The 11,478-nt window shown below is 44.0% G+C and overlaps 1 long non-coding RNA gene across 1 annotated transcript; it reads right to left on the bottom strand.

Moving 5' to 3' along the window:
* Nucleotides 1–2,498: 2,498 nt before the first annotated feature.
* On the bottom strand, nt 2,499–5,102 carry LOC117547426. Its single transcript, XR_004569183.1, has 2 exons — nt 4,877–5,102; nt 2,499–4,641 (listed from the first exon to the last, which is right to left on the bottom strand). It is a non-coding gene; the product is annotated as an uncharacterized LOC117547426 (long non-coding RNA).
* Between the last annotated feature and the right edge of the window lie 6,376 nt (nt 5,103–11,478).

Here is an 11,478-nt window from a genome sequence, read left to right as displayed (position 1 = left end):
TCCCGTTTTGCCAGTACTGTGGTATTAGTGGTTTAGGAAGAGGGGAGTTTTTCACAAATCCAGCGCTCCCTAACTCATGTCTGGCTGTGACGTAAATGGTGTGCGGCCGTGAAGCCAGGACAGTAAACAAACATGTCGTCGGTAGTATGGGACTATTTCAAAGTTTCAGAGTTAGATAGTTCGCTTGCTATTTGTATTAACAAATGCAATGCAGAAGTTCCACGAGGAGGGAAAAAGGCAACAAGCTATAATACTTCCAACCTGATTAGTCACCTGAAACATCGCCATCGCTACGATGGTGTGTTAAAAGCGTACGAAGACGCCTGCGCTGCTAAACTAGTGGCGAATCCAAAGCCAGCTGCAAAGGCACCGGGGCTTTTACCTATCGACGAGGCTTTTGAAAAAGGCAAGAACTTTATTTGGGAAAATAAATATGGTCACTTTGAAGAGTCAAAACTGTTCTTGGCTTTGTTTTGTTCATAGTAGTAATGCTCATATCATTTGCTCACTACTAGTCTTTTTTTTACCACCAGGTGTGCAAAAACTACAGGTACATTTAATATATATATATATTATATTATTATCTATTATCGGTATCGGTCTTGAGAAGCAGGAAGTTATCGGTATGTGTATCAAAAAACCAATATGTTTCCTGATTTGAGAGTTCTGTCGCGGGAATTATTTTCGTACAGAGAGATACAGCCTGCTCTCCGTCCAACAGCCCTGCGTCTGTCAAAATACAAATGAGCTGAGATGGGGTTGGAGTTTTACCTTGTCTTTTAATCCAATCATAAATTATGGATTTTGCAATGTCTGGAACATTCTCACCGTGTCTTTCCCTGAATCTGGACATGTTTTCTGATCTCACATCAAAAGCAGCCTCTAGGCTAAGCAAATGAAAACTTTTTGCACATTGAGCAACTTTATCAATAAGCGCCTTGAGCTCAATGGAGCCTCGCTCGCTGCCAACAGATTTTGCATTTTTCCTTTCTTCATAACCCCGCTTTTCTGCCAAAGTCATCCAGGCTTTCACACATTCTGTCATGTATCCTTGATCCCATGAACAATTTGAATTATCTTCCACCAGTTTAAATGCTTGCCACAACACGGCCATATCAAAACTACCTGTCAGAGGCCAATCAAATCGAATCAATCCTTTCTGATTAATCTGTTGTGAGTGTTCGCAAAGTAACGATGTAAACGGCATAACTTTAGACCAATCCAAAGTTCTTCCGACAATTCCAGACGGCATGTTTGGAGAAAACAAATGCGTGTAGTGGTTTTCTGCAATCGGGTTTTTTTTAAGTGTCTTTGTGCGTGAAATGGTTTTCCTCTTACCAACTGAATCGTTTGTGGAGGCAGTATTACCCATGTTTAACGGTTAGTACAATAAAACAAACACTGCAATTAGACAAACAAACATGTACTCGCAACAAAATGAGTGCCCTGGCCAAAAAATCATCCAGTTTAATTTAGTCCGAGAATTACGGAAACGTCAACGGGAGCACTGAAATATCTGTTTAATATGGGCTCTTCTCAGCCATATTCAATCTGTTGATGAGCAATAAACTACCTTATTCTCAATCAAAACCACTATGCAAATGTAGTGGTAAAACTGCTCAACCGACCGAGAGCAGCGATTGTTTTAATTAATTCAGTGCTTTTTTTTGTTTTGTTTTTTTTAAACAACAGCCAATTCAATAATCCGTTAGTTTATTAAACACAGTGTGAACGTAATATTCTGCCACGACCCTTCCCATTTAATAGCTCAATTTAGTTCTTGAGCTTATGGTGTGATTAACAGAAAATACAAGTCTGTGTTCTTAAACATTACTCGTGTGCCATTCACCACAGGGGGGAAGGGAATTCGCCCTCCCTCCTGCAGGCCTGAGCAGACACCCGAAAACGGATTGGTCTGATTTAAACCCGTTGAAATCTCCAGAATTCGGCAATTTGTTTCAATTACAAATCCTCACATTGCTTTTTTTTTTTAAACAGAGGTTCCACCTTGCTGATGCTTTCCTTAAGGTCTCTCCGAATATTTGCAGTGTGTGATTGTCCAGTAATTTAATTCTAGAAACCACACACAGCGGAAATCGTTAAAAGTCGATGTTCCGAGGTTATTTATTAGCCCCAAATATTCTTATTGTTTATACATGAGCTGTGCTTGCTTTTGTTGGCACTTGCCCCAGCAGCATTCACAGGAAGAACCGGCCAGGATAAAATCCCCTTTTGACACCGATTCCTCAGGTTATGATTAAGCCTTCAGATGTACATAGTGGAGAGACCAAAACAAATTGCACTCGCGCAGTTTCACAGATAATTTTGATACCGTCAATCACAGAGTCTGGTAAGGCAGTTGTTCAAATAGATTTGAAAAAAAGCACTTACCAGCCTTCTGAAGAAATCTCGGTATCCTGTTCGATAGACGCCAAAATGTGAAGGTAAACTTCTGTTGTTGCAATGTTGAGGTAGAATGAAGGAGTCTGGAACCGTTGTTAGCCAAAAGCACCGAGAGTTTATTGATCACAGTACATTAATTACATACGGCCGGGGAGATCACTTAGTTGCACACCGTCCCGTGTTTCACCAGCGATCTCTCTGAACCAAAAGACACAAAACATCTAACCAACACGAGGAGAGGCAGGCTTCCAGAAAGCCCGCGTATAATCAATAGCCGATGCGAGACAATGGTCCGCTTGTCTCAAAGAGATGCCGCCAGGTCAACCCTCCCCCACGGACATAGGAGAAGCGTTTGACCTGTGACCTCAACCTACAGAGGAGTCTTTGAGTGACTACAAGCAGATGTTTGCAGTATCACAGACTCTAAGGAACCATAAAAGACTCTATAAACAGATCAGATGAAAATATTCTCTTACAGGGACTAGTGGTAGTCCCAGGCCAGCAATGTTCGTGGCACCTGTCGCTGAGCAGGTGACTGGGTGTTTAGACGGTGAGTTGAAACCACAGGGGTCTAGCCCAGAACTACAGTCTTATTTGCCTTTCATGACTGAAGGTTTTGTTTCTCTGGTGGCGAACGATGAGAAGGTGCGGGTGAAAATATTACGAGACACTGGATCATTTGATTCGTTCATTTTAGCGTCTGCTTTGCCGTTTTCAGAGGACACGTACATGGGGTTGTTTGTTCCGGTGCTGGGAATGGGGTTGAATGTTATGCAAGCCATAAGATGATGCTGTTTTCGGATCTGTTTCAGGGTGAAGTAGCGGTTGGCGTGCGGCCGGCTCTGCCCATAAAAGGGGTCACGATGATCCTGGGTAACGACATTGCGGGTAGTCGGGTGTGGGCTGATGGGGCACCGCCTGCTATCGTGCCGCCAGTGCCGCTGGTTAGTATTAAGCCAGACAAGAGCGAAACGGAGTACCCTGACGTGTTTACAGCATGCGCCTTGACACGGGCTATGAGACGTGAGCAGGCGGGGAACATGAGCTTAGCTGAAATCAATGAGGCCTCACCGCAGCATGAGGTGACGTGTCTCGAGATTCCCTGGTCGGTTTCTCACGGTGAGCTGGTGGAGGCACAGTGTGCTGATGCGTCTCTAAAAGGTCTGAGGGAGGGTGTTCTTCCTGGTGTGGGGGTGAAGGGTCGTGCTCACGCGTGGTCGCTTCGGGAGAATGTTCGGATGGGATACTGGGTACCTCAGTGGGAGCATTTTGCTGGTGAACCTCTTTACCAAGGTGGAGTACATTCCAGGTTCCGTGACATGGCGAAAAAAAAACAAGAAAAAAATAAAACACGTAACACACTAGTTAGCTGAACTAGTCGTGGATTAGTAGCTCAATGCTGTGTTAGGGTGTTTAGGTAGCCGATCCCTTCCAGTGTTTGTCAGTGTCTTTCTTCTCATTTGTGTAGGTGACATAAGAGTGTTTGATTTGGGGTGCCAGGGTTCCGATGGGGACCCTGACTTTATGGGGGGGGCTGTGACGGCCCCAGAGCCTGGGGCCTGTGAGTGTGTGTGAATGTTGCAGGTCCTGCGATGGGGTGGAGCTGAAGAAGCCAATCAGCGTGATCGGGGACACCTGGCCGGAGGTGGGGCGGCCCTGACTCTCTCCAAGCCTGCTGCGGAGGAACTGACCGTGATCCTTTCCCCTCGTCCACTCTCTGCGGTTTTTTGGTGTTTCCGAATAAAGTGCGGAGATTGTTGGAAACTTTGAGCGTCTCTCCTGGTTTTTCTGTTGTGGCCAACGAGCCGGTCATAACAGTCTGCAAATACTTACTGCAGATACCTTAATACACAAATCAATATTAACAACATTTAACTTCCATTAGAAAGGTAAGTAAATAACATTAACACAGATTATATGCACAATGCAAATGTCCCATTTTCTTTGTATGGCACTTTAAAGTCTCTTTGTTGCACCTAAATTTACACTAAAGCACCTGGACCTTCCAGAAGTAGTTGGATCTTGTGCTGCTGTGTAGATGGCTGCTACAGATGCACACGCTGTGACGGAGATGTCCCGTGCCGTCCATGGATCGCTGCCGTCTGGCGCCGTTTTACTCGTCTACTCATGCGGAGCAGTCGAGTTCTCACTGTAGCTCCCTCCAGTAAATGACACGAGGCTGAGGTCTTGATTAAATACGGGGTTTATTCTTGTGGGACCTATTCCAACCCGTGAGAACTGGGTTATAAGACAGAACAATATAAAAGGTAAACAACAAATAAATATGTAATATATGCATATGTCATCACTGTTAATGCCGCCAATTAAACAATAAACGGCGCACATATCCCACACAGCAAGTAGCACAAGCTAACAATAGCATGTAGCACAAGCTAGCGCATAGCATACATACATACACAAACCTGCAGCTCAACCGCACACAATTACACAAATAACCAGCACGAAAACGTACCTCGTAGGCTGCTAGTCACCTAGAGGGGCTGATAACTTTATATGCATTTTCCCTTGGTTTCCTTAGTTTTCATTTAACGTCCTGCGTTGCTCTGCCGTTGCAACTATCCAGTGCGTCGATTAAACAGGTGTAACACAAAACACAGCAGATTAGTTCCGCCTCTAATAATGTTGCACATAAAAGGTAGGAACCAAAAATACAACGTGGAAACAAATGAACAACAGAAAGTGAAGACAGTTACATTAACATTTGAATAGCACTTAATGACTGACTGAATGGAAATGACAATAAATGAAAATGTAAAACGAAAAAAGCGATCATGAAAATGTTTCCAACAAATGAATAAAATGATTTTTGACCACTTTGCTGTTCAGATATATCACATATTTGTAACTAAATGATACATGAATTGAAACAAAACACAAAAACTGAGGAGTGACTCGTGAGTTTCATTTATTTTCTTCACTCCGCTGGGGTACTGCTCTCATGTCAACAAGCATGAGATCAGTGCATGCACTGCATCGTCCAATCAGTGAGCGATACACAGTAAGGGGGCGGGGCGAGTATCTGAGGATTTCATCGGAGGATGGACTGGTGGTTCCTCGATTATCGCTCCTCCATTATCGCTCCCCGCTCCTCAATCCTCCGGCAGAAATAAGAGCCATGGGACGGTACTCAAGATGGCGCAGACAAATCAACTTCCGGTGAGACCGAGGACCGAGGAGCGAGGAAATTAAAATAGGGTCCTTCTCACTTCGGTTAAATGGATTCCTTGCGTTACTCACTTGCGTCGTTTCCCTGCGTCTAGTCCCTCCCACCAGGGAAGCATGGAGGGACGCAAGGAAACCACGAGAAGCAGGGAAATTAGTTTTAAGAGCAATGGGACGTCCTTTCCTCCGGAGCGTCACGTGAAGCGACGTCCGTTTGTGATGACGCCGCACAGCTGATCGTCTGACAGCAGCTCTGTTCCCGTTATTTTCACAAACACCCCCGCCTCTGTTAGTACACATTTACTGACACAAACATTTGTATCATCTGTTGTAGACCCAAATAAATAAAATAAAATAAGAACTAATTCTCAAAAAAGATAAACGCCATTCTTAAAATGTATAAACGAACATTGATTAGAGTGCACAATAGAAATAAAATAATTTAGAGAAGAAAAAGATATAGGCCTATGTTATCTATCAAAACCCAGTTAGATTAACATTCATTGGATTGCACACTTTGTGTGTTTGTGTGGATATGTAGCAAATTCACATTTTAAATAGCACTTAATGACTGATTGAATGGAAATGACAATAAATGAAAATGTAAAACGAAAAAAGCGATTATGAAAATGTTTCCAAAAAATGAATAAAATGATTTTTGACCACTTTGTTGTTCAGATATATCACATATTTGTAACTAAATGATACATGAATTGAAACAAAACACGGTATAAACTGAGGAGTGACTCCCGTGAGGTTCATGTATTTTCTTCACTCTGCTCTCATGTCAAGAAGCATCAGATCAGTGCATGCGCTGCATCGTCCAATCAGTGAGCGATACACAGTAAGGGGCTGGGCGAGTGTCTGAGGATTTCATGAGAGGATGGTCTGATGGTTCCTCGGTTATCGCTCCTCCATTATCGCTCCTCGCTCCTAAAATAAGGCCATTGGGACGCTACTCAAGATGGCGCAGACAAATCAACTTCCGGTGAGACCGAGACCGAGGAGCGAGGAAATGAAAAATAAGAGAAGTGAGAAGGGCCCATAGTCGACTTGAGACAGGGCCTATGCCGCGAGAGAAGTAACATGACACTCTCGTCGCCACCCCTCTCGTCTGAGAAGCTCCGTGACGTCTGCGTCTGAAGTTACTTTACTTTGGTAGTTATCACCAAATAACCCAGTAATGTTACAGCTACTTAGTTGCTGTTCGAGCTAGACTCTATTTCAATATAGTTTTGGTATTCAAATAATGTTACACCCCTTCTATGCCCTGAACGCAAAAACAACCACAGACAAGAATATATTTTTAATCATCAAAATGATAACAAAGGCTGAAAAAACAGGAGAAGCCTGTCTTCCCTTGGTCTCCAGGAGAAATTGCCACTGTATATCACCAAGTTTTCATAGTTTTGTGTGTGAAATAGATCGCTGCAGTGAACACGACTTTCTGTATTTGTTTATGGTTTATTTGATATGGAGGGATGCAGTATAGCCTACATAGAAGTTCAGAGAAGCAACTGAGGTTACCTACTGTAACCCAGCTTCTATGAGTAAATGGCGCAGCCCTCTAAGGCTATCGCTATTGGGTTATCCCTCTGCGCCCCCGCGCAGCACTGAAACACTAGTCCACGCCCACCCGCCAGGTGGGCCCCACCATCGGGCCTCCTTCCGGTATAAATAGGAAGGGTGCCCGGCAATCTGCTCCATACAATATAACTTTTCTTCAGCTATTCGTAGAGCCAGTGGGGCCCAGCGCTTAGAGGGCTGCGCCATTTACTCATAGAAGCTGGGTTACAGTAGGTAACCTCAGTTATATTTCGTATATGGCTTCGCCCTCTAAGGCTATCGCTATTGGGTTAAGGGCGAAGCATGATGTAGTCTGCGCCCCACTGGGTCCGCCCGGCACTAGAAGCACAGACATACCTGCTTAATAACACCCCCCTGCCTGTTGTGCCATGCGTAATGGCGCATCACCGTCCCTGGAACATAGCAAAACATGCCTATCTTCCCGACGGGATGAAGGCTGGGAACAATACATACCGACCGCTGTGAGAAAGTAGAGACGAAGGTCCCACCTTGTCCTGCGATCATAGAGGGGGAACAGCCGCTCTCTCCGTGTCAGCCAGGTAGGAGAGCGCTCAGCTGGATCCCTGACGTCACTCACTCTGACCGGCACTCCGTACGAAGTGTGTCAGAGTATAGGGGAACATCCCTCTCCTACGAGGGGAAAAAAGGGCCGCTCTCTGTGTGCCGCGAGGCAGGAGAGAGGCGCACAGCTGGATCCCTGACGTCACTCACTCTGACAGGACACCCAGTACAGGGTGCGTCAGAGAGGAAAGGGAGACATCCCTCAAATAAAATTGAATAAATGAACAGGGGGAAGACCAAGATGCAGCCGTGCAAATATCTTCCACTGACATTCCTCCACGGCGTTGCGTGGAGGAGGAAATTCCTCTGGTGGAGTGTGCTTTGATATTCTCCGGGGGCTCCCCCCAGAGGAAACATATGCCTGTGACACAGCCTCACACAGCCAGTGTGACAGCCGTTGTGTAGACAGAGGTTGCCCGATCGAGCGCTCTCTGTAATGCACAAACAGGCGCTGAGAACGGCGCAATGCCGCCGTGCGCGCCACATAGCAGGACAGAGCGCGCACCGGACAGAGAAGATGAGATGTGGCTTCTTCCTCCGACCTGTAAGGAGGGGGGAAGAAGCCAGCCAGGTGATCACTCTTGACCTAAAAGAGTTGTGATGACCTTAGGCATGAAGCCGGGTTAGGGCGTAAAACAGCTGAACTGCATCTCCTTGGATCCGGAGACATGACGGAGCCACAGGGAGAGCAGACAAATCACTCACCCTTTTCTCTGATAGAGCCAAAAGCAGTACTGCTTTGGCTGAATACAGTTAAGGGGAACCTGATCAGGTTCAAATGGGGCTTTGCTTTAGTGCGCGTAACACCAAAGCCAAATCCCACTCAGGCGCCAGTGTGCGTGACACCGGTCTGAGTCTCCATACTCCTCGCATACAACGGCTGCTGCATTCTGCGAGCCCCTCGGTTAAATTCGCCGGGAATACACATTGCTCTGATGGAGAGCAACGTGTGTGCGCGCCCAGAACAGCAGCCGCCTGGCTGCGTTCAGAAGCTGCGCAGATCGTACTCCTCCCTGGCGATTGAGGTAGGCTGCTTCCATAGCCGTGGCCTGTTGTCTGTGCAAATCAACACATGTTTGATTGTACAGCAACGGGTTCTTTTCCGAGATTTAGAAAAATAGTGGGAGTAAACCGCGCAAGACACTGTTCCTGGGATAATGGGAATGTTTCTTGTATCCCATGGAACTGCTGGGGGGAGAGGCTTCTCTGTGATGTGCCGTAATGGTCGTCATGCACTGTTAAAAATGATTTGTTGACTCAACTTGACTAAGTCAAGTCATCTTGTTGCTTTGACTGAGTTAAGTTGTGTCAAGTTGATTCAACATTTATTGTCAAGTCTATTACACTTCAATAAATTAGTTGATACAACTTGTAGTCTGTTGACTCAACTTCATGTGTCAAGTTATTTGGACTAGAAAATATTAGTTAAGATAACTTAAGAAGATGTTGGTTAATCTTATTTGATTGAGTTCTTAAAAATGTGTTAATCAAGTTGGCTCAACATGTACAACTGTGTTTGTTCAACTTCTAGTACCAAGTTAACTTACCAGGACAAGCAAACTAATAGCTACAAAGTTATACTATACATCAACATGAGAACTAGCTTAGTCTAAACTATATTAACACATGAAAAAATAGCTGAAAAGACATTTCAATCAGGACTGTTATTACAATATCAATAACTGAAGAAATGAAGAACTCCAACCCACACACTCATTAACTGTTCAGTGTTGCTTTTTAATTCAAATAAGTGTGTCAATGGATGTCAACATATCATTCCTTGGGACATGCAGACCAAACAAAAAACACCCTCTAACACACCATTGTTTTTGCTCTGGGCTGCTCAAAAACTGAAATGACACTGTCCCACAGATACAACTGTAATTGAGTGACTTGTTAAACAGAGTCCATTCTGAGGAGTAAGTGTTCAGGGTTGCTGCAGTAAAATGCATAGAAAATTGTATCTCTCTTAACTTAACTGTCAGTCAGAAAATTAAAACATTAAAACAGTACTGAAATATCCACTCTGTTCATGATTGCTGTACAACATAAAATACACACTAAGTCTCTCAGACACTTCCTCAAAATAGAGCAATAGAAAATGAAAATAAACTGGTGTGACCCACAGAGGGGCTATACATTTATTTTCCTCTTAGAACAGTGGACAAATGACAAAAAATGAAAATGCATCCTTTGGAACAGATGCAGAGACATCTTACTAGGCCGTTTCTCTAACTGAGCAATATATTCTTTAGAGAGTGGACCCTGGGAGTGCACGAGTCCAACCCAATTCCCATGAACAGGCGCTGAATCACCTCAAAGGTGTATTTCAAGTCTTTTGGATAGTCAAGGTTCAGCATGTACTGCAATCCCATCAGGTTCACAAAAGCATTGGGTACATCACCAAGGTGACGTATGACTATCCTTTCCTCGATCACGAGGGTGACATCGTTGTAGGAAGCTGGAAGAGGTTCCTTCACATCTTCAACGACTGAAAGGACTCCAATTACCATTCCCTTGATGACGTCCTCTTCAGGATCCGTTGGCTTCATGCAAAAAGAAACAACAACGAAAGTGTTTTAGAGATGCTTTGCCATATGTGCATACACAGACGACGCCTGAAACGACTAGTGTAACCCTGTTCATTGTGAACTCGTTTTTGTATCATCTTGAACGACATTTCAGCACTTACCTCACACATCTTCATGATAGTTGAAGGATTCTCCCTCATGTACCATGGTAGGCCCTGCAACACTGCTACCCTCTTCCTTTGGTTTGATGCCTGCCAAAACACATGATAAATTAATATTGCTCGTTGCTATCAGAATTATATAACCGCCTCACAGCTAACTTAATAGATTCCTTCATATTCCGTGTCTGTGTGTAGCCTGCCTTCTCTTACCCTTGCCTGCCTCACTATCCCTTAAGCCTTTGTACCACCATGTTGTTTATTAAATCATTGAACTGCATCAGGCGCCTGCTTTTGGGTCCTTCCCCTGTGTCCCGTCGTAACAATTACATTGAGTTTACACGAGAACACATGAATGAATGTGGAAAGGCAGCTCTATTGCCTCAAAGTACTTTAAAGTAAAGAACTGTACTTACATCCTTGTTGAGGCTCTCCATTAAGGATGTAATTTCTTTGATCCCCTCAAAGCGTTTTGACCTGAACAACTGAAGGAATTTCTGCAGGTGGCTGTCCAGACCCTCATAGAGCGAATTGAGTTCCATCGACATCAGCCTGGTGAATTCCTTGACGATCTATATGAAGAAGTGACATTACATCATTTTAGTCCAAGTTAAAAGTGACCTACGTTTTCACATTTCACAAGCTGCCCAGATGTAATATTTGGTATTGCACAAGCATATATATTTCAAACCATATACAAATGTTGAACATGCAATACATGAAATAGAAGAACATTATTACGATTTAACAGCTCTGTCAAGACTTTCAGAATTGGAATATAAACAAATGTACGTCTGGAAGATGCATCTAAAACATATTCAATCGGCTCAATCACTTTAAATTATTCTTGTAAAAAGTTTCTCTTTTGTATTCAGAGCCAAAAGGTCCGCCCTTTGACAGGAAACTTAGGGGGTTTGCTTTTTTAACTATCTCTGTTATAGCAGTGGTGACTGCACAATTGTGGTTGATCAGTACACTTCCAATTATTTTTGGTGTGCACTCTTCCACAACTGAGCTAATACTACATAGCTCGTTTATCATTTCCTGAGTTGTTG

The sequence above is a fragment of the Gymnodraco acuticeps genome, unplaced genomic scaffold (genome assembly GCF_902827175.1).
Source record: "Gymnodraco acuticeps unplaced genomic scaffold, fGymAcu1.1, whole genome shotgun sequence".
In the NCBI taxonomy this organism is placed as follows: Eukaryota; Metazoa; Chordata; class Actinopteri; order Perciformes; family Bathydraconidae; genus Gymnodraco; species Gymnodraco acuticeps.
The sequence above is the reverse complement of the archived record's forward strand: the minus strand, read 5'-3'. Positions and strand labels throughout refer to the sequence as shown.